This window comes from Petaurus breviceps, unplaced genomic scaffold, assembly GCF_028583685.1.
Source record: "Petaurus breviceps papuanus isolate PSGF00001 unplaced genomic scaffold, PetGlider_PUasm1.0 213, whole genome shotgun sequence".
NCBI lineage: Eukaryota > Metazoa > Chordata > Mammalia > Diprotodontia > Petauridae > Petaurus > Petaurus breviceps.
Window position 1 is genome coordinate 3118934 of NW_027185860.1, and position 27611 is coordinate 3146544.

Here is a 27611-nt window from a genome sequence, read left to right on the forward strand (position 1 = left end):
GTGGCCTAAGGGACAAAGACAAACACACAAACAAAAACCCAAACAAAAAACTAAAAGCAAAAACAAAACAAAAACAATGAAACAAGAAACAGACCAAATTTGCCCATGCATTGTAGTTTGCTGACCCCTGGACTAGGTGATCTCTATGTTCCCTTCTAGTTCTAAAAGAATAAAAAAGGATGATTCCTTACTTCTCTGAGTGATTTGAGTGTGGTGCTAACTGAAGACAGATGAATGGATTAAATGAGATGTCAAATAAGTCAAATAAGATGATATTTGTGAGTGTTAATATTTCAGTGGCACTGAAAAGGTTTCTTACCCCAAAGACATCTCTCCTAATGTTTTTTTTTTGGCTTTTCTTTTTTTGGGGAGAAGGCAGGGCAATTGGAGTTAAGTGACTTACCCAAGGTCACACGGCTAGTAAGTGTTAAGTGTCTGAGGCCGGATTTGAACTCAGGTCCTCCTGACTCCAGGGCCGGTTCTCTATTTACTGTGCCAACTAGCCACCCCATTTGGCTTCTTTAATAGAGGATATATATTAAGCAGGTGTAAAAATGCAACTATACCTGGAAGAGGTAACACACTGAACAAGTGATATCAAGGAATGAATGACTGATATTCAATCCTTTTTATTTCTTTTCCCCTATAACTCACTTAACTTTTCCTTTAAGTATTTAGGTATATTACTGAGTGCACATCTGTTTGGATATCTGTTTAGATATGCACTCAGTAATATGCCTAAATACTTAAAGGAAAAGTACTGACATTCATTCATTATCTACAGTGCCTTTTAGCAAAAGGTAGTTTCCCCTTTTATAACTTTTAATAAAATTTATTTTTGCCATTACCTTCTCTGAGATCATCATTGCTACTCCAATTTTTTTTTGTTCAGCTAAAGCAAAACAGATTTGATTACAGCCCTTGATTATAACTGTATATGAATCTTTATGTTTCAAATATATTTTCTTTTTTTGTTGTTGTTTTTGTCCAAAACTCTTTACTATAACAAGGAGGAAGGGAGTTAGTTTTTGTAGCCTCAGCTGGGATGGCTTAAACTTTCAACCCTTGGATAGGACATATGGCTTGGTATGGCTATGGGGAGTGCCCAGTGCCTTCCCAAAATGCCTGTACATCTCTCTGCCCTTCTGGGGACCAGACAGCAGGACAGTGCCCTGGCCCTTGGGTGAGCTCATGGCCAGCTGGTCAAAGGTGAGGATCTTCCCACCAGCCTTGAGGATGCGATTCCGTGCATTGCCAGTGACACGAAGGGCACACACCTTCATCTTGGGGACATCCTGGATGCTCACGTCATCTGTCACTATCCCAATGACCATAACAGTCTTGTTTTCCAGGCCGGGAAGCTTCATTTTCCTGATCATGCGCAACAGGGACAGGGGGGCCGGTTGGTCTGGCTCATGAACAGTCTTTTCAGGACCACCTTGTTGAAAGTCTAGTTGGTTATGTGGGCCAGGAATAAGTAGAGCTTCACCAGCAGTCGCAGGTAGATGTCATGGCTCTTGGACTCCTTGTGTTGGACTTTCTAGTCCTTGTTGTGGTGGATGTTGACTCCCCTGCTGGCACCCTACTGAACACTGGGCCAAACAGGAAAGCTCAAAGATATTTCTTATAAGTAATGTTTTGTTAGATTCTGTTTTCTAATTCATTCTGCTATCCTCTTTCATTTTATGGGTGAGTTCATGTCATTCACAGTTATGAGAGATGTGCATTTATTTCATTCTGCTTACTCTCTAGAAGAGAGATTAAGGGTAAGATCCTTGCAGGCTATGGTAAATAAGCCAGTGTTAGGTCAGGTGAAGCAGACAATTTTTAGGGCATTTTTTTCTAGTCCCTTCCTTGTTCAAGGATGTGGGCTGTGTGATCCTCTAAAAAAGGCTGATCAAAAACTCAAGGGCTGCCAAATTTCACTGCTGCTTCAGTGTACTGAGAAGACAGCCCTATGGCCTGGGATGCCTGTGTGCAGGTTTGTGACCACAGCTCCCTGTGTATCTGTACCTACAGCTTCATTTCTTGCCCATTACCATAAGACTTTGAGTTAGATAAAAATGTTTTTAAAAATGGTATGGATGTCATCTTTTGCCTCACCCATAAATTGGATTTAAGTGAGGCAGAGTTGTGCAAAGTCCCCTACCTCATTCTGTCTTCCAGAGTCATTTGGAGTCCACTGGCAAGACAAAAGTCAAGGTGACTCTCAGTGTCTTAGGATGTAATGGATGACTGTGGCATCTTAGTGTCTAGTCTCTGAGAGCTCCACAGTGCCTGCTTCATTCACCTTCATGGAACAAATTATTCTAATCTGCTTATTCTCCTGGGGGAAGTCTTCACATGCTTGGAAGTCTTCACATACCCCTTCCCCAACTCACCCATGGATTTGAGATCTATTGGTTACCATCAACCTGATTTAGCCCATCTGCCAAAACAGTTTACTAGGGTGTGGCTACTGCCAAAGTTGAGAGTTGAGTGACCAATTGGACACCAAAGGTGGAAAGCAGCCCTGACAAGGGCTCAACAAGCTCTCACAGAAGAGTTACTAGTCTTCCCTGGAAAGTCAGACGTCCTACTTCCCTGTTACTATAGAAAGTAACATCATTCTTGAGTCCCTCAGTTCAGAACCTTGCCTTATATTTTACTGAAAAAATTGAGGCCATTCACCAAGAGCTAACTTCTTCTTTTCCTCTCACTCTTATCCTATATAAACTAAATTCTTTCAGTCACTATCTTCTCCTTCACCTTTGTTCCACATGAAGAGATAGTCCTTTTCCTTGCCAAGGCAATCTCATCTATATGCAGAAGTGATCCCATCCTATTCCATCTTTTCCATCAGATTACTTTTTAACTAATCTTCAATCTTTCCTTATCTACTGTTTCCCTACTGCCCACAAACATGTCTATGCTTCCTTCATCCTCATGAAAGTGTCACTTAACCCATCCATCCATCCCTACTATCTGTAATCCCGCACCTCTCCTCCTTTGTGTGCCTAATCTCCTTCATACGTTCATCTGAAATAAATGCTTCACTTCCTTTCTTCTTACTCTTTTCTCAACTCTCTGTAGACTGATATTTGACTTCATCATTATCTCTCTGACATGTATCCAGGGGCAGCTAGGTGACATAGTGCCAGTCCTGGAGTTAGGAAGACTGATTTTGAGTTCAAATCTGGCCTCAGACACTCACAAGCTTTCTGACCTTGGGAAAACCACTTAACCACGTTTGCCTCATTTTTCTCATTTATAAAATGGCAAAACTCTTCCAGTATCTTTACCCAGAAAAATCCCAATGGGATAAAATAGTCAGGCATGACTAAAAAATAACTGAACAACAAAAATCCCTCTGAACCCTGCCTGACTTTATGCTTCTTAAGGCACAATGCCCTGGACCTTGTAAGCATTTCATTAATATTTGTTTAATTTAGTTAATTTTTTGTTATAATAGTAACATGCTATAGTGAACAGAGTTCTGTGCTTGAAGCATAAAGACAGATTTGAGGTCTTTTTCTGATACATAGCAGCTTTGTGACCCTAAGGCAAGTTCATGGACTATGGGAAAAAATGGGGCAAAGGGGTACAATATCTCTAAATATCTCACCGTAGCCAAAAATTAATAATCAATTAAAAAAAACAGCCAAGGTTAAAAGCAGCATGGAAAAATGATTCATTCAGTAAATAGTAGATGTAATTATCACAAAAGCAAACTTTACTAAGGGGATAACTGTCAAAGCTTTTACAATAAAAGGTCTCTTTACCATTTTAATCCAATAGACTGAGAATTCCCCAGTGAAAACAAATTCTCAATAAAACCACAAATGCAGCTCCCATACTCTTAAACTTCCTTTGCTTGCCATGGCTCTGATAATAAGTTTCACATTTACAACACAAATTAAGCTGGCTTACTTACCAAACAGACTGAGAATGGAAAAGGAACTGCAAAGATTCTCCTATCACAACACTTTATTTTAATTGCCAAAAAGACTCCATTTAAAAAAAGAAGCAATATTAATAGCATGATTTTAAGGAGTTTTGCCAAAATAAAATAAAATGAAGTTTATTGTGAATAAAAATCAACAAAGAACTTGAAAAAGGTATGTGGATGAACATGCTCAGAATCACAGAATTTGAGAGTTCAAGTCATAGAAAAAAATATTAAATAGCAGAGGGCTAAGAATAGATGTTTAAAGGAATGGCCATGTAGACATCGAACCATTAACAACTGCTGAGACCAGCCACCTACTTGGTTCTGTATCTATTTGTTATCCAGTGGTGTCAAACTCAAATAATTATGACCTATACTGACCCATATGTAAGGATCCCTGCAGGTAGCATATTTACTTAGAAAAACACATATTAGCACAAACTATACCCAGCAGCAAGAGAGAGAGAGAGAGAAATTCCATTTTATTTTAATTGTAGACAATAAAATACTTGAGAGTCTATATGCCAAGACAAACCCAGCAACCATATGAACACAATTAGAAAACACTTTTCACACAAATTAAGTCAGATCTAAACAATTGGGAAGATATCAATTGCTCATGGGTAGAGTGAACTAATAAAATAAAAATGACAATGCTACCTGAATTTATTTACTTATTCAGTGCTGTGCCAATCAAACTACCAAAAATATTTTATAGAGCTAGAAAAAAATGATACCTAAGTTCATCTGGGAGAACAAAAGGGTTAAGAATATCAAGGGAATTAGTGGGAAACTTAATGCAAAGGAAGGTGGTCTAGACAACCAGATGTAAAACTAAAGTGGAAGTAAATAGCTACAGTAATCTATTGGGGTTTTTGTTTTGTTCTGATTAATTTTTTGTCCTTTTAAGCTTTTATTTGATATTTTATTTTTCCCCAGTTACATGTAAAAACAATTTTTCACATTATTTTTTTACAACTTTGAGTTCTAAATTCTCTCCCTCACCATCTTCACCCCCCATCATTGAGAAGGCAAGCAGTTTTATGTAGGAAATACATATGTAGCCATGCAAAATATATCCATAAAAGGAACCATAGATTTAAAAGAATAAAGAAAAATAAAGTAAAAAAAATGAGCCTCAATCTGTATTCAGACACCACCAGTTATTTCTCTGGGGATGGATAACATTTTTCATCTTAAGTCCTTCAGAGTTTTCTTGAATTACTGTATACCTGAGAATAGCTAAGTCATTTGCAGCTGATCATTTTACAAATATTGCTTTTACTTTGTTCACCACACGTTTCACTTTGCACCAACTCATGCAAGTCTTTCCAGGTTTTTTTTGAGAGCATCTTGCTCATCATTTCATATAATAGTATTCCATCATAATCACAAATCACAACTTGTTCAACCATTTCCCAATTGATTGGCATCCCCTTGATTTACCCAGAAAAGAGCTTCTATAAATATTTTTGTACATATAGATTCTTTTTCTTTTTTACTTTTTATCTCTTTTGGGATACAGACCTGGTGGTGATATTGCTAAGTGAAAATGTACAGGTGGTTTTATAGCCCTTTTGGCATAGTTCCAAATTGCTCTATAAAATGATTGGATCACTTCAAAACTCTACCAATAGTAGAGTACTAACAATGTCTCATTTTTCCCACACCCCCTCCAACATTTCTCATTTTCCTTTTCTGTTATGTTAGCCAGTCTAATAGATATGAGGTAGTACCTCAAAATTATTTAATTTTAATTTCTCCAATGAATAGTGAGTTTGAATTTTTTTTCATATGGCTATAGATGTATTTGATCACTTCATCAGAAAGTTGATCAAATCTTTTGATCCATTATCAATTATGGAATTGCTCCCATTTTTACAAATTTTACTCAAGTCTGTGCATGTGTGAGAAATGAGGACTTTACCAGAGAAACTTGCTTCAAAATTTTTTTCAAATTTACTATTGCTAACAGTATTTCCCCTCATCCTATTTTCCCCTCCCTGTTTATTCTTTTCTTTCTCTCCTTTTACCATTTCATTTCACAAAAGTGTTATGCTTCTGACATACCGCTAAGCCAATCTTCCTTCTATCACCCCCCTTCTCTCCTCTCCTTTCCCTCCTACTTTCCCATAGGGTAAGACATATTTTTATGCCCAATTGAGTGTGTATGTTATTCCCTCTTTGAACCAATTCTGAGGAAAGTAAGGTTCACTTGCTCCCTCTCAACTTCCCCTCTTTTACTTCACTGTAAAAGCTTTTTCCTTCCTCTTTTAAGTGAGATAACTTATCCCACTCTTCCTTTCCCTTCCTCTTTCTCTCAGTATATTATTTTTTCACCCCTTGATTTATTTTTTTTAGATATCATCCCTTCATATTCAAATCACACCTCTGCCTTCTGTCTATATATACTTCTAACTACACTAATAATGAGAAAGGTCTTATGAGTTGCAAATATCATGTTCCCATGTAGGAATGTAAACAGCTTAACCATATTGAGTCCCTTATGATTTCCTTTTCCTTTTCATGTTTCTCTTGAGTCTTGTTTTTGAAAGTCAAATTTTATATTCTGAACTGGTCTTTTCATTAGGAATGCTCTATTTCACTGAACGTCCATTTTTTTTCCCCTGAAGAATCATACTCAGTTTTTCTGGGTGGGTCATTCTTGGTAGGAATCCTATCTTCTTTGCCCTCCAGAATATCATAATCCAAGACCTCAAATCCTTTAATGTAGAAGGTGTTGAATCTTGTTTTATCCTGACCATGGTTCCCTAATACTTGAATACTTTCTGGTTGCTTGGAATATTTTCTCCTTGACCTGGGAAATCTGGAATTTGACTATAATATTTCTGGCAGTTTTCATTTGGAGATCTCTTTCGGTAGGTGATCTGTGTGTTCTTTCAATTTCTATTTTATCCTCTAGTTCTAGAATATCAAGGCAGTTTTCCTTGATAATTTCTTGAAATATGATGTCTAAGCTTCTTTTTTATCATAACTTTTAGGTAGTCCAGTAGTTTTGTAATTATCTCTCCTGAATCTATTTTCTAGCTCAGTTGTTTTACCAATGAGGTATTTCACATTGTCTTTTATTTTTTCAGTCTTCATGTTTTATTTATTGTTTCCTGATTTCTAATAAAGTCATTAGCTTCCATTTGCTCTGTTCTAATTTTTAAAGAATTATTTGTTTCAATTAGCTATTGGACCTCCTTTTCCATTTGCTGAAATCTGTTTTAAAAGCATTCTTCTCCTTATTGCTTTTTTGAACCTCTTTTACTGTTTAGCCTAATCTAATTTTAAGGTGTTATCTTCTTCAGTATTTTCTGGGTCTCCTTCAGCACCTGTTGATTCATTTTTCATGATTTTCTTGCATTACTCTCATTCTTTTCCCAATAGTTCCTCTAACTCTGTTACTTGATTTTCAAAATTGGTTTCTACTGCCTAAAACCATTTCATACTTTTCTTGGGAGCTTTGGATGTAGGGGTTTCGACTTGGCTGTCTTCTTCTGAGTGTGTATTTTTTTTGCCTTTTTGGAGGGCAATTGGTGTTAAGTAACTTGCCCAAGTTTACACGGCTAGTTTGTGTGTGTGTGTGCGTGTGTGTGTGTTTGTGTGGGTGTTAAGTGTCTGAGACCAGAACCAAACTCAGATCCTCCTGACTCTGGGGCCGGCTCTTTACTCACTGTGCCACCTAGCCACCCTGAGTGTGTATTTTAATCTTCCTTGTCACCATAGTAATTTTCTACACAGCTTTGTTTTTACATTGTTTGCTCATTTTCCAGCCTATTACTTGACTTTTAACTCTTTGTTAAAGTAGAGTTCTGCTTCCAGAGTGGAAGACACACTGTCCCAAGCTTCAGGGACCTTGAGCAGCTGTTTTCAAAGATACTTCTAGGGACTTAGAAGTTTTCAGTTCTTCCAAGGTGGTATGATGTAAGGAGAGGTGTGCAACTACTCTCGTTGCCTGTGCTTTTGTCTGTGCGTGACCACAAGCACTCTTTTCTGCCCGGAACTGTGAGGAGGGCCCCCCCTCCACTGTGGTCACAAATTGTGCTATGCCAGTACTCCTCCTTAACTTGGGTCTTCCACCCAGGACTTAGCTCATGATCTGAGTATGGGCAAAGCAACAGAGTCCTGTCTCAATGCTAACAAAAAGAACCCTATAATCTCCTACTGAACCGTTGTTGAACCCCTTACCATCCATGGGCTGAAAACTCAGGAAGCAGTTGCAATTATTGCCAATACTGATTCATTCACTCCCAAGGGCTGCTCCTGGTTTGCTATGGCCAAGCCTGTGCTGTCATAGCCTGCACTGGGTTGCATTCCTCTCTTACCCAGGTAAGACTGACCTTTCCTGCTGACCTTTTAAGTTGTCTTTATCATCTGTGAGCCTTGAGGTCTGGAAGCTGCCACTTCTGCCAGTGATTCAATTGCCCCATGACCTGCATAGGATTTGTTGGGGCCCAGTCTGTGCTGGCATGGCTTGTATTGTTTTGTACTCATCTCTCACCCCAGTGCAACAGACCTTTCCTGCTAACTTTCCAATTTATCCTGGGCTGGAAATTTGTTTCATTCTGTCTTTTCATGGGTTCTATTGCTCTAGATTTTTTCCTTTTTTTGCTTTTTGGAGGGCAGTTGGGGTTAAGTGACTTGCCCAAGGTCACATGGCTAGTTTTTGTGTTAAGTGTCTGAGGCCGCATTTGAACTCAGGTCCTCCTGACTCCAGGGCCAGTGCTCTATTCATTGCACCACCTAGCCACCCCTAATCTAGAATTTTTAGAGTCATTTTTAAAGGTATTTGAGGGATTTGGGGGAGATATCAGGTGAGTCTCTGCCATACTCTTCCATCTTGGCTTCACTTCAGCAATCTACTAGTTGATAAACCCAAAGACTACAGCTTTGGGGATAAAAACACTATAGAAGAAACTAGGAATGGACCAACATCTCACGCCATATACCAAAATAATATCAATCAAAACTAATACATGATTTAGACAAAAATGGCGATACCAGAAGAAAATTAGAAGAGCAAAGGATAGTTTACCTGACAGATTTATGGGAGAAGGGAAGAGATGGGAAGAATTTATGACCAAACAAGACATAAGAGAACATTCTGAAATGCTCAAATACATCATTTTGATTGCATTAAATTTAAAAGTCTTTCACAAAAAAAGCCAATGCAACCAAGATTAGAAGGAAAGCAGGCAAATAATTTTTACAGCCAGTGTTTCTGATAATGGCCTCTTAAAATATATAGAGAAATGAGTCAAATTTATAAGAATGCAAGTCATTTCCCAATTGAAAAGCAGACAAAGGATACAAAAAGTAGTTTCCAGATGAAGAAATTAAGACTATCTATAGTCATATGAAAAATACTCTAAAGGACAATATCAGATACTTTATCAAACATTTTGCTAAAATCTAGGCAAACTATACCTAGAGCATTCTTCTCTTCTATTAAATTAGGTTACTGTGGCAAATGATTCCATCTGAACTTTTTAAATTCTCTGTTCTCATTTCTAGATGTTTCCCATTACTTTGCAGATCTGTTCCAGAATTTTCCCTCCAGTTGAAATCAATTTCATGGGACTACAGTTTGCAAACTCTTTTTTCTTTCCTCTTTGGAAAATTATGACCTCATGTCATTTTGCCCATTTTCCATGATTTCTCAAATAAATCTGACAGAGGCCTAGTGACAGCTGATCGTTCTTCCAAGACTGAGGAGGTACTTGATCTGAGCCATGTGAATTCATCCAGACCATCTCTTAGTACCTCTTAGTGCTCTTGCACATCAAGTTCATGTTAGTTATTTTCATTCTGTCCTTTTCAATGTAAAGGTCATTCTGCTCTGCAGAGGAGATGAACAAAATAACAACAAAGCAGCCCTGCCTTTTCTCTGTTTTCAGTTATGTTTAGCCCATCCACCTCAAGGAAAGACTCTTTCCCTATTTTGAGACTCTTTTTTCCCCTCAATCAAACTTTTTTCAAAAGAATTATTTCTGTTTTTCTTATCTTCCCTCACCAGTCTCAGTTTACTCTAAGCTTTAGTATTCTTGATATGATAGAGAATTAAGCATGACTGCTTTACTAAGCAGTTGACCCAAGCTGGTTGCCCAATCAAAACACTGGACACTGAAAAAAGGAGTCAGTGACGTAAATCTCTGATGCATTGTGCAAGGGGGAAAGATTAGCCAATTAATTAGTTAATAACCAATAGTAAAAATTACTAAACAGAATGTGAAAGATGCAGTAAGAAATCTACAAATGAACTTGAGTTCATGAGGAATTGTTGGAGAAAAAAAATCTGAGACAAGAGAATTAACAGAATCACAGATTTGGGGAACTGGGTTATCAGTGTCCATCTAGTCCACTCTATAGACAGAGGAATTTTCATGATAACATAATTAACAAGTGGTCACCTATTATCTGTTTGATGATCTCTCTGGAGAGGTAACCCATAATCTCCCAAAGTGATTCATTCTGTGTTTTAGATATGTCTAAGTGTTGGCTCTATTCTGTACCATATGTATAGATAAACATGAAGAGGTCAAAGAGATCCTGGTGGTCACTAGAAATTAAAATACATAAAACTGGTGTGAACACTTAGTAGTTAGCAAAGGTTTGGGGACACTACTATATAACCAATTAGAAGTCATATACATATATATATGCCCCCTACCAAAATTGACACTACATCATTTAATGATTAGGAAATAGAAGTAACCTCAACTATCAAGACATAACTTTTATATCATAGTATCAGCATATCTTGTTACCCCTAGTGATGTGCCCTGTATGTGTGGGCTCGAGAACCTTGCCACAAAATTACAAAAGCACAGTCACCAAAAATTAGAGTGATAGGAATGACAGTCCCTCTACATCTCCTAGTCTCTATATTTCTCTCCTACAACATGCTTTCCTTTGATTCTTACCAAACAAGCTATTCACATCACTGTCCACCCCCAAATAATGACAGTATTTGCATCCACTACTATTCATGCAGCAGCCACTCATCTATATCTTCATCTAGTTAAAAAAATTGGTAAAAGTTCAATAGAAAAACATCCAAATGGAGTATTTTCCTCCATACTGCAGAAAGTAACAATAATATTCCTTATTATCTCCCAGTCCTGTATTGTCACAATTTCTTGACAACATCTGTATGTACAATCACAATAAGGCATATTACTTTTTATAGAATAAATATGAAATATTAATGGAACAGATATCCCTTTCTAAGACAGAGATTGCTTATAAATTCATCAATAAATTTTAAAAGGTCACATCATAAACAAATTAGAGAAACATGGAAAAAGTACCTATTAGATTTATGGATAAAAGAAAAGTTCATGACCAAGCATCCCAGAAGATTAGATGGATATTTTTGATCGTATAAAGTTAAAAAAGGGGTTACACAAACAAATCCATTAAAGCTGAGATTAAAATGAAAGCAATTACCTAGGAAAATATCTTTGCAACAAGTTTTCCTTGAAAAATGGTCTTTTCCCAAGATATATAAGAAACTGCTTCTAATTTATAAGAATAAAAGCCATTTCCCAGTTGATAGTCAAAGGATATGAACAGGCAGTTCTCTAGAGAAAAAAAAATCAAGACTATCTATAGCTATCTGGAAAAAAAATTTCTTATCATTACTAATTAGAGAAATGGGATTCTACCTTACAATAATCAAATTGACAAAGATGACAAGAAAAGGAAAATTATAAATGTTGGTGGGTTTGTGAATAAACAGGCAGATTTATGTTCATGGCCCACCAATAGTCTATAACCATTCTGTTAAGTAATTTGGAATCATTCTTAAAAAATTATTAAACAAGTCATTCCCTAGAAATGATATGCCCTGCTATACCATAACTAAGTCTATACCCAAAAAGAAACAAAGAAATTTGAAAAGGGCCTATATTTAAAACATTTATAGCAGCTCTTGTTGTGGAGACAAAAACAAACAAACCAAAAGGATGGCCATCATTGAGGAATGGCTGAACAAATTGTTGTAATATGAAAGTGATAGGAATACCATGGTACTGTAAGAAATGAAGACATAGAGGATTTCAAAAAGACATAGACTTATATGCACTGATACATAGTGAAATAGCAGAACCAGAAAAGCAATTTAAACAATAGCATTATTATTTTAGAAAATGGTCGATTTTAATATATTACAAAGAGGTAAAAAATAAAATAGTAGAATCAGGAGAACAATTTATACGATAACAACACTGTAAAAACAAATAACTTTGAGAATTGTAAGAAGTATGTATGAAGTATGAAATATGTAAGCAGGCAATGAAATGACTAGTCATGAATCCAGAGAACTAGTGTTTAAAGAAGCTATCCAACTTCTGACAAAGAGATAATGAATTTAGGGAGGAGAATTTTCACACACACACTAGTGTGTATGTATATTCACAATTACATATACACATGCAAATGTATATACTTCCATATAGAGAGCTATAAATATACATACACATATTTATCTACAATCAATGATGGAATATGTTTTGTTTGGCCATGTATATTTGTTACAAATAATTATTTTTTTTTATGGGATGGGTGTTGGGAGAAAAATAAAATAGATTTCTTTTTATTTACAATTTTTTAATTTTAAACTTAAATACAAAATAAGAAAAGAAAAAAGAAATAAACTTAAATAAGAAAAATAAAAGAAAAAAGTATTGGCATGTGCAGAACACAAGAGAGGATTCAAAATATACAGCAATAAATTTCCATGTCAAGAAAGACTACATAATAAATACTAGGTGCTATGTTGAGAGCTATCCACTTTTTTTCTTTGCTTCTTTGTAATTTTTCTTTTGTTCTCTACTGTGTATTTTTAACTTTGTTCCTTTCCCCTTTCCTCCGTGCACCCCTGCCAATAAGTTTACAATTAAGAGCAGATACACATACATACCCACATATACAAGCAGAAATATACATATAAATACATAAATACATGAAAATATATACACACATATACCTGTATATACATGCACTTATTTATGCATTCATATACTTAGATATCAATAATTATATATAGACATATATATATATATATATTCATATACACTTGTGTAAGACCTTACTATACTTATTTATCCTCTTTTTCTCTGAGGGTGGATAGCCACTTACTTCATAAGTTCAAGTCTTTACATATTTTTCTAAGTCCACCAATTCATCATTTCCTACACCATAGAAATATGCCCATATTATACTGTCTAGTTGTTTTAAATAGTCAGAAACAACATTGATAAATTTGGTTAACACATAGTACAGTTTCCCTTTTTTTCTCTTTAGATTAAATCTATTGTAACCTTAACTTTGTCCCAGTTCATTATTACCACCCCTGCTGTTTTTTCTCTGACATGATCTTTATTTTCTTATTTCCTGTCCCTTCTCACTCCTCTGCTTTACTTCTACACACTACCTTGCTCTCCTTTTATTTAACCTACATCTGTTCCAATGACCCCTCTGTTATCCTCCCATTCCCTTAATCTAAACATCCTTCTAAACCCCACCTTTTAATCTATTCCCTTATCCTCCCCTCTAAAGAACCCTCTCTTATCCTGTGCCCACTCTCTATCCCCTTAGCATTTTCTTTCTTTCTGAATTTCATAGGTAGATAGATAGATAGATATAGATAGATAGATAGATAGATAGATAGATATATAGATAGATAGATGATAGATAGATAGATAGATAGATAGATAGATAGATAGATAGATAGATAATGTATTTTTATCTCTTGAACCCATTCCTGACATAAGCAGGTTTGCAGAACTTCCTGCCATACTCCCCCATTTAATCCCTCTATGTTGGTTCTTCCTTTTGCTCCTCATTTGTATGAAATAATTGTTCGTTTTAGCTATTCCTAAGCAGTTTTACTTTTTAAAAATTATATCTTGGGAGGCCAGGTGGCTCAGCGAGTAAGAGTACCGGCTCCAGTGTTGGGACGACCTGGAGATCGAATCCCGGGCTTGGACACTCAGCACCACACCCAGAAATAACTGGCCGTGTAACCTTGAGCAAGTTACTTAGCCCTGATTGCTTAAAAAAAAAAAGTTATATCTTACTCAAGTATACCCCAGTCTTTTTTTGAACTACCCAATTACTAACAACAATCTTGGACATATTTTAACCTTTTATATACATAAAAGATTAAAAATTTGTCCTTACTGAGTCTCTTGTAATTAGTTTTTGGCATGTACCTTATGCTTCTCTTGGTTCTTGTATGTCAAATCTTCTATTAAATTCAGGGTTTTTTTGTTTTGTTTTTTGACGAAATCCTGAAAGTCTAACATTTAAAGAAATGTCCTCTTTCCTTTCACACGGGATTATGTTTAGCTTGGCTTGACATGACATTTTCACCTGGAACACTAGTTTTTTTGTTCCTCAATACATAGTGTACGAAGACCTGTGGTCCTTTAGTGTCACCACTGCTAGGTCATGTGTGATTCTAACTGTGATACCGCCATATTTAAATTTTATTTTCTTGTTTCTCATACTATTTTCTCCTTGAGGTGGGGGTTTCAGCATTTGACTATGATATTCTTGTGAGTTTTCCTCATAGGGTCTCTTTCAGGTAGTGATTGGTAGTTTTTTTTTTTTTTCTCTTTCTACTTTCCCCTGATGTTCTAGTGATTCAGGACAATTTTGTTGAATTCTTTCATGTATTATTGTATCAATATTCCTTTTTTATCATAACTTTCAGGTAGTCTGATTATTCTTATACTTTGCCTTCTTGATTTATTCTTTAGATCAGTTGTTTTTCTTATGAGATTTTTCACATTCTCTCCTATTTTTTCATTCTTTATATTTTGGTTAATTATTTCTTCATCTCTTATAACTTCACGAACTTCTTCTTGACCAGGTCTGATTTTCAAGGAGTCATTTCTTCCTTAAGATTCTGGATCTCCTTTTCTAATTCATTGTCTTTTGTTTCATAATCTTCTTTTTTTCTTGGATTTTTTTAGCTATTCCTCAATCTCTCTCATTTGATTTTTAAAGCCTTTTTAAAGTTCTGTGAATTCTTTTTGGGCAGGTGACTATTTGACATTACTCTTTGGGGTAAAAGAGGGTTTCTTTGCTTCAGTATCCTCTGAAGATGCAGCCTGGTCTTCTCTATTCCCATAGTAGCTCTCTATGATTGGATTCTTTCTCCTTTATCTATTCTTTATTTTATTATTATTTAGTAACAGATTAGCTTTTGTAATCACCTTTACTCCTAGGGTATGGAGGATGATGCCCTGGCCTCAGATCTTTCTTCAGTTCTCCCCTCTGATCTGGAACTGAAATCAAGACCTCAAGCCTCCTGTAAGTGCCCACAACCAGTGCATCCCTGCCCCATTGTTTCTGTGTTCATCAGGTGTTTGCTGGTTCCTTCTCACCCTGGGCTGTATCTCTGCAGCATAGGCAGGGCTGGCATTCCTCATCAGCAGAGGAAACCTATATCTTCCCAAGCTCAGATGCCCAACTCCCCTTAAAAAATTTCCTGTGACTGGGGGGTCTCCCAACCCAGCTAACCCCAGGACTTGCCACTTAATGTTTAAGTGTACCTAGCCTGGAGGTTTTTACTCCTCACTGGGACCAAACCTCATCCTGGGATTTTCTTCAGATCTTTTCAGTGGGACCACTGTTATGTCTCAACTCTTATTTATTTCTACTACTCTGTGCTCACCCTGATGCACAGTTTTATTTCATTTGTGGTGGAAATCTGGAGAGCTTCAAATTTTCTGGCCTACTTTACCATCTTCCCAGAATCCTCAAGTTTCTGTTATTAAAAAAAATAAAAACCTCTAAAAATAAAAAGAATGACATGATTGCTGCAAATGTGGAATGCACTTTCTGATGAGGTCAATGTACTGTCATTTTTCCCTAATTGTTTTGCTTTTTCACAAAAGGGCTCTCACAGAGCATGTCTAATCTGAAAATGCAATATAAAAAAATCACACCAATAAAACTTTATAAGGCAAGGTCACATGGCTAGTTTTTGTGTTAAGTATCTGAGGCCAGATTTGAACTCAGGTCCTCCTGACTCCAGGGCCAGTGTTCTATTCACTGTGTCACCTAGCCACCCCTATAAGTAACTTTCAAAAATGAAAGAGAGCTGATATTCATTTTATTCAGTCTTGGTATTAACACAGGTGAAAAATCACAACACTATATGATTATAGAGTTGTGAGAGACATTAGAAAATACCTAATAAACCCTCCTAACCCAAATACAAATCCTCTCAATAAAGTTCCTGACAAGTAATTCTGCTTAAAGACCTCTAGTGATAGGGGCATCACTACTTACAAATACAACCATTCTCATTTCATATAACTTTGTTAGGAGTTTTTCTGTATTAGTAGACACCTGTCCCCTTGAAAGCATGCCCCAGAGCCAAAGAGGGTATTATTGTTTGAGGTAGATATTTAAGTAGTTGTTCAGCCATTTTTCAGTTCTTTCTAACTCTTTGTGAATTCATTTAGTAATTTTCTGGTAAAGACACTAGAGTGGTTTGTAATTTCTTCTCAAGATAATTTTACAAATGAGAAAACTGAAGCAAAAGAGGTTGTAACTTGCTCAAATACACATAGCTAGTAAATACCTGAGGCCAGATTTGAACTCAGGAAGATGAGTCTTTCTGACTCTAGGCCCAGCATTCTGTCTACTGTGCTACCTAACTGAGCCATGATTAAAGGAAAATTAACTATAAAGGTATAAATAGCAAATCACTGCATTTTTACCATCCATTTCAGTTTAACTTAAATGAACAATAAAATCAACATTCATATTTTTAAGAATTAAACAAATCCTTCACTAATATTTTCATGTACATCAGAAGCACACGTATCTTTAATAGAATTCATCCCAAATTATAACTCTTTCTTCAATTCTTTAATAAACCTTCCCTCTGTTTGTTGGTGGAAAGCATAGACACTGCTATTATAAGCAGCATTAACTCACCAAGCACATTTTCTTCTAGGTCATGTTCTTTTTCTCTTCTCTTTTTTAACATAAAAAAGAGAGAAAAGAAAAAGAAAAAGATTTAAAGGTTTACAGAAAAGAATGCCTTAGAACAACTACAATCAGTCAAAAACTCCAGTTGAATAGATCTCAAGGGAGCTACTTTACAAATCCTTGCCACGTATGTCAAATTTCATCCAACTTCTTACGGGGCCAAAAGGTCTTTTGACAAAGACTGAATTGTTTCATCTGCCTAAGCTGTCATCTCTGAAGGAAGTAGTTTTGATGCTCTGTAAATCAGTATTTATATCTATTGTTCCTAGTTCTTAAGGATCATAATTTCTTTGAGCTGAAAAATCAATGATATTACCTAAGTGGCTTATTATAAAATGGTTTTTTGTTTTCATATTACTTTAGTGCCATATCAAATACTGGACAACAGATGATTCTTTTATTAGCTTTTGTGTCACTTTGCTTTCATATTTGGGTTTTCTCCAGTCCTCTTCTTTAATGAATCATAGAATCTCAAAGTCAAAAGGATTCTTGGAGGTTAGAGTCCAACTTATCAATGAATATGAATGTACTCTAAAACAGTATCTCAAAGCGATTTTTCAAGCCTCTCTTTGACTGTGTCCAGTAATCAGGAATTCACTGCTTCATAAGTCAATCCAGTCCACTTTGGTACTTGCTTAATTTTTAAGAGGATTTTTCCCTTAGCTTTGCCTCTCTACAGTTTCTGCCATTTATTCCTTGCTCTATCCTCTGGGTCCAAGTAGAAGAAATCTAATCCTTTAAATATTTGGGGATATCTAAAGTATGGTGACTAATTCAGAAATTATTTCTTTAACAACTGAGTTTTATTCTGTGGTGTGTATATAGAAATCTTTTGGAACTCCAGCACCATTAGGGACTATGCCTATAGTTACTAAAGATAAGAGAACCATGCTAGCAAGTTAAACTCTATAGTAGAGTGTCTTAATGATCCTATTTGGTGATATAATTGATAAAGAAATGTTATAAAGATATGATGTTCATCTATATAGATGTGTATAGTATATACATATGTATATAGAGAATGTGTATACTGTATATAATATATATTCATTTATATAATATATATACAGTATTGTGGATGCTGTATATAATATATCCATTTACATAAAATATATGTATATTATATACATATTTGTGCATATAATATACATATTTGTATATGCAATATATGTGTATAACAGAAACACATAAACCCGTAGAACGGTTTTGGAGAGGGGAGAGGTTGTTTCCAAGGGGCTTCTAATGGAATGATGGATGTTGAGCAATTAAGCAATAACTTCTACTTCAGTGCATAGGAAAATGAACCTCTTTTTGTGGCCATGGCTACTTTTTGTAGTCTGTGGTATATAGCACTTCATCTTTACCTAATAACTTAAGGTACTGGCCTATTATTTCTGCTTCAGGGTTTTCAACTGAATGATAAGATTATCTTGAGATACTATGCTTTAGATCTGAGGAGTAGCCATAAAGAATTTCACTTATTTAATTGAAAGAAGGTGTTGATGATTACAGGCTTGGAATAGATTAATAAATTGCTAGAAATAAAAGGGACTTTCAAGATCATCTGATTCAATTCCCTAATTTTAGAGGTGAGGAAAAATGCACAGAGGGATTCAAAAACTTGTCCAAGGTCACACTGCTAGTTAGAAGAATCGGAATTCAGTCCCAGGTCTTTTAATTCCTGGTCCAAAGCTCTTTCAGTACTCAATACCCCATGCATAATTGTGGAAGAGAATAAAAATTACTCCTTAATAGCTTTCTAAATCCCTGAGGCACAATTACCAGTCTCAAAGTTGTGCTTCCCTTATCAGATTCTGATTCTGCTAGGAAGACAGAAATCATTCTGGAACCACTAATGACATTATCAAAGCACTATTTTGGTGGGTCTATTCATTGAAACTGAATTATTTCAAAGTACCTTTGAAATTAAATGTAACTTCATTGTGCCCCATGGTCATCAAGGTTGGAGTTTATATTAGTATCAGAGAAACTGTGTCTAAAGAAACACAATCAATAGGAAGAAAGTCAGAAGGAAAGAAAGTAAAAATCAGACACTTCACTGATTATTTTCTCTTTTTTTGTTTAATAGAAATTTATTGATTTATATTTGTCAGTCATGCAACAAACAGTTATTAAATGACTACTATGTGCCAGGAACTATGCTAAGTACTGGTGATTCAAAGAAAGGGGTGGGGAAGACTCTCGGCTCTCAGGTAGCTCATAGTCTAAGGTGAGGCAGGGGGAAATACGTAAACAACTACATATAAAAATTATATACAGGTTAAATTGGAGATAATAAATAGAGGGAAGGCACAAGCATCAGGGGAGGAATCAGGAAAGGCTTCTTAAAGAAGTGGAATTTTAGCTTGAATTTGAAGAAAGCCAAGGAAACCAGGCGATGGCGATGAGGAGGGAAAGAATTCTGGGTCTGGGCATGAGGGACAGCCAGTGAAAATACCTAGAGTTGGGGGATGGAGCATTTCATGTGAGGCAGACTAAGAAGGTCAGCATTACTGATCTCAGAATACCTGGTAAGAGATAAAAAGTCTGGGAAGGTAGGAGAAGAAAAGGTTATGAAGGGTTTTGAACCTCCAATGAAGGATTTTATATTTGATCTTGTAGGTCATAGGAAACCACTGAAGTTAAGAAAAATATCAAGCATATAGGTCTGTCCCACTCAGTTATTGAAAGTTAAAGGATGATTTTTCCTTATATGATTAGGAGGTATTATATTTACCATACAGGCAGACCCTGCTGAGCACCATTAATGGATTCCGTAAAAAATATTATATTAGACAAAAAGACATCACAAAAATTGTTTAGTTCCATAAGAAAAATGCTTTAAGTGGAATAGGGAGTTAATATCATTGGGGCTTGAGAATTCTTTCAGAGTACTATTTATCATCAAACCTGCATCTCAGGTGACAAGTCCATAGTGGGATTATTTTAATGTCGTGATTATGTTTGATCATAACTTATTTTTAATAATATTAATATGGAATGACAAGACTTGAGATAATTCTATGCAATGTCTATAGGTGATGTCTTAGTAAACTTGGGAAATCTAACGGTAATAGCAAAGTATTTTTAGGAAGTCAATTTCTTAAAATATAAAGTTGGTTAAAATATTGGACCATTAAGTAGGAGTGAAAAACTACACTGTCCCTTCTCTCAAAAAGTACTGACCAATATAAATTTGTACCCTTTTGGTCTAGTGCACATACATAACAGGTAAGTAATCTATGAGTATAAGAATATGTCAAGACTCATTAACCTATTTCTCCAAAGAAGTCTCTTAGCTACTACTGTGTTTCTAAAATTAGATTTTAAGTAATGCTTATACACATATACTGAATAGATAAGTGGGGAAAGGATATATGAAAGCAATTTTCAAAATATTACATAAAAGGTATCCATAGTGACAAAAAAGCTCAAAATCAATAATAATGGGGAAATTCAAATTTAAAATATTCTGAGGTTTTACTTCATTATCTACAAAAGGCCAAAATAACCAAAAAAGTTGGAGAAACTATATGAAAACAGGTATACTAGTATAACACCGAGGCATTTTTATAGAAAATCATTTGAAATTTTATTAATAGTCATTATATTGTCATAGACCCTATGATTAGGGTCACAGCTAGGAAAAGAATTCCTAGTTAGTGATTACACAAAGAAAAGAAGGCAAAGAAGTGACAAGGACAAAATAAATATTAGGACACCAGGATACACCTGCAAAAGCTAGGGAACTCTGAGAGAAGACAGGGTCTTATCCTATCTAATCAATCCAGAATTTTAGTGGTAATGGAATCCAGACAATATAGGTAACAAGACCAAGAAAGGACTTATCGTTAATCCAAGACAAAATGGAGCAAAACTCTAACCCAGGGTTGTTCTCTTTTTGTGACATGATGTCCTTTTACAGTCTGGTCAAAGCTGTAGGCACCTCCTCAAGACTAATGTTGTTGTTTTGTTTTGTTTTATTATTAAATGCAAATGATTACATAGGAAACCAATTTTATTGAAATATTGTTATAAAACTGTATTAAAAAAACCCAAGTTCACAGGCTCCCTAAAATCTATCTACCTACTTCTTGTAGGATCTCAATTCATAAAATGAGACTTCAAGTAAGAGTAAGCAAAAAAAATTTTTTTTAACTTCAAGCACAATTAAGAAATGCTATAGATTAAGAGAAGCCCAAGAAATAAACACACAAGAAGAAAGTAGTAAGCATAAGCAACTTTCCCACACTGAAAAATCAAGGAATGTCAAAACCAAAGGACAGATAAAGAAAGAAAAATATTGTAGGCAGCCAGAAAAAAAGCAGTACAAGTATTAAGGAACCACGATCAGAATCACACAAGACAATGTTGAAATGCAATGGGGTAGAGAAAATATTTGAATGAAATATTCCAAAAAGGAAAAGAATAAAGGCCTGCAGCTAGGACTAATTTTCCCTGAAAAACTGAATATAATTCTAAAGGAGAAAAAATGGACCATTAATAGAATCAAAGACTTTCAATAATTGCTAAGAAAAGAAGCAGAACTGATTAGGAAAGTTCATATGCAAAATAGAACTAAGATAACCTAGAAAGGTAAATATATCTGCAGAACTAGGAAGTCAAACAATGTTAAAGTGTTTATATTCTCATGAAAGATAATTTTTTTACAAAGTGTTTGTGGCAGCAAGCACCCCAGCGTCCCCAGGGTGTCTGCCAACACAGGTTCTTGGATCTGCTTTGATAAAGGAAAGCAATTCAAAATGGGTTAACAAGCTTACTTTAATCAGTCAAATATGTATCATTTACCTAGTTCAGGGGAAAGAGGTCAGCACCCCGAACTTCAAAGTACACAGGCAGAATTATCAAGACAGAAATAGATCAAGTAGACAGCTTTCCAAACTGTCCAGCCATTACATCCATACCAAATCAACATCTGGGTTTCAACATCTGGGTTTTTCAAAGCCGGGTGGGGCTGTGGACAACAGCTTCCCAGAATCCATATCAAATCACAGAACAGTTCTCAAAGTGAGCCCCCAAACAAAGCTACACATCAGGGCTTATATAGCCTTCTCCTGGCTCAGAGAATGAACAACCTTATTGACTCACTGGCCAATCAAGAAGTATCTACTGAAAAACAAGCCTCCCACCCCAGGCTCCAGGTGCACTTTAGCCTAGGGGCAGGGAAGATCTTTAAATTTACATTCCCATTACAGTGTTCCTTCAGAATCCCATTGTATTTATAGATTACACAGGGAGATACAAAAGATAGATGCATCCAAGACATGGTTTTGTTGTATATTGTTTTAAAAAGGGAAAGAGAAAGGCAGGAAAATGAAATACATTAGGGAGAAATAAAGAAGGGGAAGGAATTCACTATTTTTAATCATAGCAAAGCACCAGAAGAAGAGTATATAAACTTTGAGGAAGACAGAGGATATTTCATGAATCTCACTTTCATCTGCACTGGACAAAGGAGGTTTGAAACCATACAGTCAAAGAGTTAACTTTGCATTGTGGGATGATTCCTTCACTTCCCTGCTTTTTTTTTTTCTTTCTTAAAACCAATAAAGTAGGGGCGGCTAGGTGGCTCAGTGAACAGAGCATGGGCCCTGGAGTCAGGAGGACCTGAGTTCTATTTCGGCCTCAGACACTTAGCACTTACTAGCCTTGTGACCTTGGGCAAGTCACTTAACCCCAATTGCCCTGCCCTCCCCCCTCCAAAAAAGAAAAAAAAAACAATAAAGTATAACAAAGACCTGTTAACTGAATATATGACCCTTAAAGAAAGCAAGATTTTGAAAGGACATCTGCCTTTTCTTCCCTTATGTAAGATTTATGTAAGATTCCCTCATTCCATTATGTAAGAATTGTATCATTGCTTATCTTCTTCAAGTTGTACAGAAGCATTTACCTTTTAAGGTTTCTCATAACTCCTGTGTTTGTATTATAAACTTCCTGCTCACTTCTGATTTTTTTATTGGAAGTGCTTTAAAGTTCTCTGTTCTATCAAAGGCCTACTTTAACCTCTGTTCTTGGGACTTAGAAAGGAACAAATGGGAGGAACTTAGAAATTAGGGAGCAGTTTTTCTCACATATCATTTTATCTAAATGGAGACCCATGATTATTAATCTAACATTGCTCATGTTTTAAAAAAAAAATTATAGTATACTCTTATAGACTTTCTGATGTCCCCTTTGAAATGGTATTGTTTTGTGTAGCTATTTAATGCCACGCTTCCTTATATTCTCCACTTAGTGGCCAGATTTTTTTTTAACACATCTCATTAAAAGTTTGTGATTAATTTCATGACTGGCATGTATTGTCTGGTATTAACCTATTAGTGTGCCTTCTGAGCCAATATAACAATTAGATGTCACTTAATATTTTATTTAATATTATTTAATAATAAGCCAATAGCTGTTTCCCCGTTCCCCAAAGCACTGCATATGCCATCCACTTATTTTAGTTGAAAATGAGTGTTCTAATCCACATTTAGTGCTACAGAGGAAAAATGGATGAAAAAATGAAATAACTTTGAGAAGATTTTTAGAATGATCCTTTTTCTTGACTGATGTCAGTGGAGCTAAAACATTTGGACTGTAATACCTCCGTGTTTAATGTACCATATGAAGAAGTAGAAATGGGATTAAAGAAAATACAATTGGAAAGCACAACTGGAACAGATATTCAAAAATATTTTTAATTTTTCAAAATATATGAAAGAAAGAAGTATACAAAGTTATTGGGAAAATATATACTAATAACAATCTGGAAGACAATAGCAACTCTATAACCACATGTACTTTCTCATTCCTATAAAAAGTCAATGAGCATGATTTACATGTACATACCTATAGAGGTTTTTTGTTTGTTTTTATAAAATGAGATAATAACGGAGAGTCTTGTAGAAATGATACAGTATAACAAATGACATCTTCACAACTATGCAACTGACCAAAAGCTGAAGAGCATATAAAATCTAACTGCTGATTTTTTTAAATAAAAAAGTAAGTAGAACAAAATGAAGTTTACAAGGTATTCCACAACTTATCTCTGATGTGATCACAGAAAATCCTCTCTTAGATACAAGTGTTTAATGAATAATATAAAATAAGTCATAAAATCTGAAGGCCAAAGAGGTTTGCTATTGTCATGGAAAATGTCCTGCAAAATCCAAATACAAGAATGATTATTTGTAAATGAATCAATTTTTAAATAGAATTGGTTGGGTAATATAGTACAAGTCAAAATGTATCAAATACATACAGTTCTCTGTTTCTAAGGAAAATCCATGTAACCTAAAATCCAAAAGTATATAAAGGTAAATTTAAAACATTTCATTCATGTTTGTCTCTAGGTAGTACTGACTTGCTATGGGACTTGAAATAATTTTGGAAAATAGTTTTGCAAACTAAATTAAAGCACACCTTAAACATCAGTGTATATTATCATTATGATAGTGATGCATTGCTGTATGGTCTTCATTTAACAATCATTTATTCAGCAAACATTTTGTGTCTATTGAGTACACTAATACTGTACAAACCTCTATGCTAGAGGAACCGACCTTTCACTAAAATCAGAGATCTCTAATTTCTTAATGTAAAAATGAAGAGTTTATCTAAAATGTTCCAAAAATATGTTTTGGCATATTATGATGCTTTGTCAGGGTAAAAACTTTTTTTAAAAAAGTAATTGTTCTTTCTACATTTAAAATCTGTTTTTTTTTCAAATTAATATAATCCATGCTACAATCTTTGTATTATCCAGCTGTCTTGTAATTCCACACATTTAAGCAATATAAGTACATATTTGATGGTTTGATATTTTTAGAACTTCTATAAAGAATGTAAAATCCTTGTCTTTTCTAAGTATTACAAATCACAAAACATTTCTTTTTTATATTTTGAGATAAAAAAATTAATACAAGATATTAGTTCACTTTAACTGTTTGAAGTGATATAACAAAGTGACTTCTGAACACACACATGTGCGTGCACATATACAAATCCACAGAGTCATATAACAACCTTACAGGTAAATACAAAATTATTAGGCTACTCTTCCTCCATGCTACTTGATTTATATTATAACATGTCAACAAAATGAATTAAACATTCTTTGTCTTCAAAAATTATTTCTGCACCTTTAATCTTGGATAATTTCAAAGTATAACATTTGCAGTAGTACTTGAACTTAGAATTTCAACAAAGCAAAAGCAACTATAAGCCCATCCTTCTAAAATGACAGAGCATAAATGAATTGATTCCAAGTGTTCAAATGAACTAACATCAAAGTCAAGATCAGGTAGGATTTTTGCAAATGAATAAATTTGAATTAAATGACTGCACTATGAAAATGATTATGCCATTTCAGGAGCATGCAGGAACCATCTTGAACCAGCTTATTTGAGGTGATTGCTGCTACAAATCAGAACTTGATTTATTGTTTTGTTGATTGTCTACAAGGGGTGGGGATCCTGTGCCCTTGAGGCTAACGTGGTCTTCTAGGTCCTTCAGTGCAACCTTTTGGCTGAGTCCAAGTTTTATAGAACAAATCCTTTTATTAAGGGAATTTGTTCTGTGAAGTTTAGATTCAGTCAAAGGGCCACACTTAAGGACCTAGAGAGACTACATGGCCTTGAGGCTGCAGGTTCCCCACTCCTGGCACTGGACTTGAGAAACTGATAGAAAAAATGTTAATATTGAAGATAAAATGTAAGAGTGTCAGGCATACATTTTTTTAGAGAGCTGGTTGTTGTCATGCTTATTTATCAGCAACAAAACTTACTTCTTCCTCACTTTAATGGGTATTTTGACTACTAGAAAAACTTCTATCTGGTCTTCTCCCCTTTCTTTCTCCCTCCCCTTCCCATTAATCTTGCTCTGTTTCTCTGTATTTCTATCTCTCCTCTTTCTTGCCCTCTTCCTCTCTTTTATCCCCCTCTACCTTTCTATGTGTCTATATATACAAAGATATGCATAACACACACACACAAACATTGTTTCTTCTCTCTGCTCTGGAGTCTTATTTGTGGATACTTATTTTTATGTCCTGTTGAAATTTGACCACCAAGAAAGTTCAGAATCCTTTTCTTAAAACTTTGGCTTATTTTATTCTCATTCCAGGGCCCTCAGTGAAATTATGTGAAGTTTAGGTCTTGGTACATGTCTAGGGTATACATGAGAAGAGAAAGTAGAAAAGTAGGCAATGTGCCCTATGAATCTGGTATGGGGCAGCTATTTATTTCCTCTGAAAAAAAAGAAAGTTTAGCATACAAAAGACCTACTATGTGTGTTGATGGAAAATCTTAAAAATATATTTAATAACATAGCTAACACTGTACTCTCCTGGGATGGTGAAAAATATGATGCTTCAAAACATGAAGCAGTTTGCAGGACAGAGTAATAGTTTGTTTTTGTTGTTATTTTGGGGGGGTTTTTTTGGCTCCACATTCTACTCTGCACTATCCAAATAAATTCTTCTACGCCAGGGTTTCTTAACCGGGAGTCCAAGAACATTTTTTTTAATTGATGACTGTATTTTAATGTAATTGGTTTCCAATGCATTTTATTTTATTTATTTTGGGAAGGCTTGACTAGACTACCAAAAGGGTTCATGACACAAAATTGGTTAAAAATACCATCTCTAGATCCAAGTTTTCTGGTAAGCCCAGGTTGGGATTGAGCTTGCTTTTTTGTTGGTGGCCACCCTCCCCTCCTGCTAGTAATTTCTGACCAAGGAAACAGGATGCCCAACCTCTTGGTCTCCTAAAGTAGTCTGCAAATGAAAACATTAATCTTGAAGTCATTGTTCAATCACCTATACTCTGGCAAGGAAAGAGAGGCAGAAAGGGAAGTCAAGGGCCCCTAAGACTTAAACTTGGACTCACCCAGAGAGGGGATGTTTTAGCTACAATGTGAAAGATGTCAAAATGTGGCTTGGGCATGGAAACCTCCCTCTGCCTCTCACTGTAAGAGAACTGACACCATCATCAGCTGGGAAGAAAACAGCTAAGGACGGGTCCCTTTCAAAAGTCCACTGATTCTTACTGATTAGCAACCACTAAAGGGATTGTTTCATGATCCACCAAATTTAGGAGTCCTTCAAAGCTGGTTAAGAGAAGGCAGAAAAACCCTGTGTATGTTCCTGTCCCTCTCACACACTTACATGTCTGTAGGAAAATATATTAAAATAAAACTATTTTAGGCAACAAAATAATTCAATATTTGACATAGCACTAAAGTTACATAACAAAAAATTACCTTTTAATAACTGCACAGATAACATCATTAATTTTTCAGTTCAAATAAAGTCTTGTCCTTGGGGACTAAAAACAAGAGATATTAACACTGGCACTCAAAGCAACAAAAGCATTTTCTTCAGAGAAAACAGCTTAAATACATTAAATAACTGTGAACCCCCTTAGGAGAACTTATAAAGTTACATAGAATTTGACATGCATAGTAGAAATTTGTTTATCAAACAGCTTTCTTAATATGCTCACAAATGGAATTTTCCATAAGCCTAAAATGAGCTGACATCAGCATATTGTATGAGGAGGAGGAAGAGGAAGAGGAGGAGGAGAAGGAGAAGGAGAAGGAGGAGAAGGAGAAGAAGAAGAAGAAGAAGAAGAAGAAGAAGAAGAAGAAGAAGAAG

General features: G+C 35.4%; 1 pseudogene; it reads right to left on the bottom strand.

Moving 5' to 3' along the window:
- LOC138165553 (large ribosomal subunit protein eL18-like) overlaps positions 1-27611 on the bottom strand; it is a 45864-nt pseudogene that overhangs the window by 898 nt on the left and 17355 nt on the right.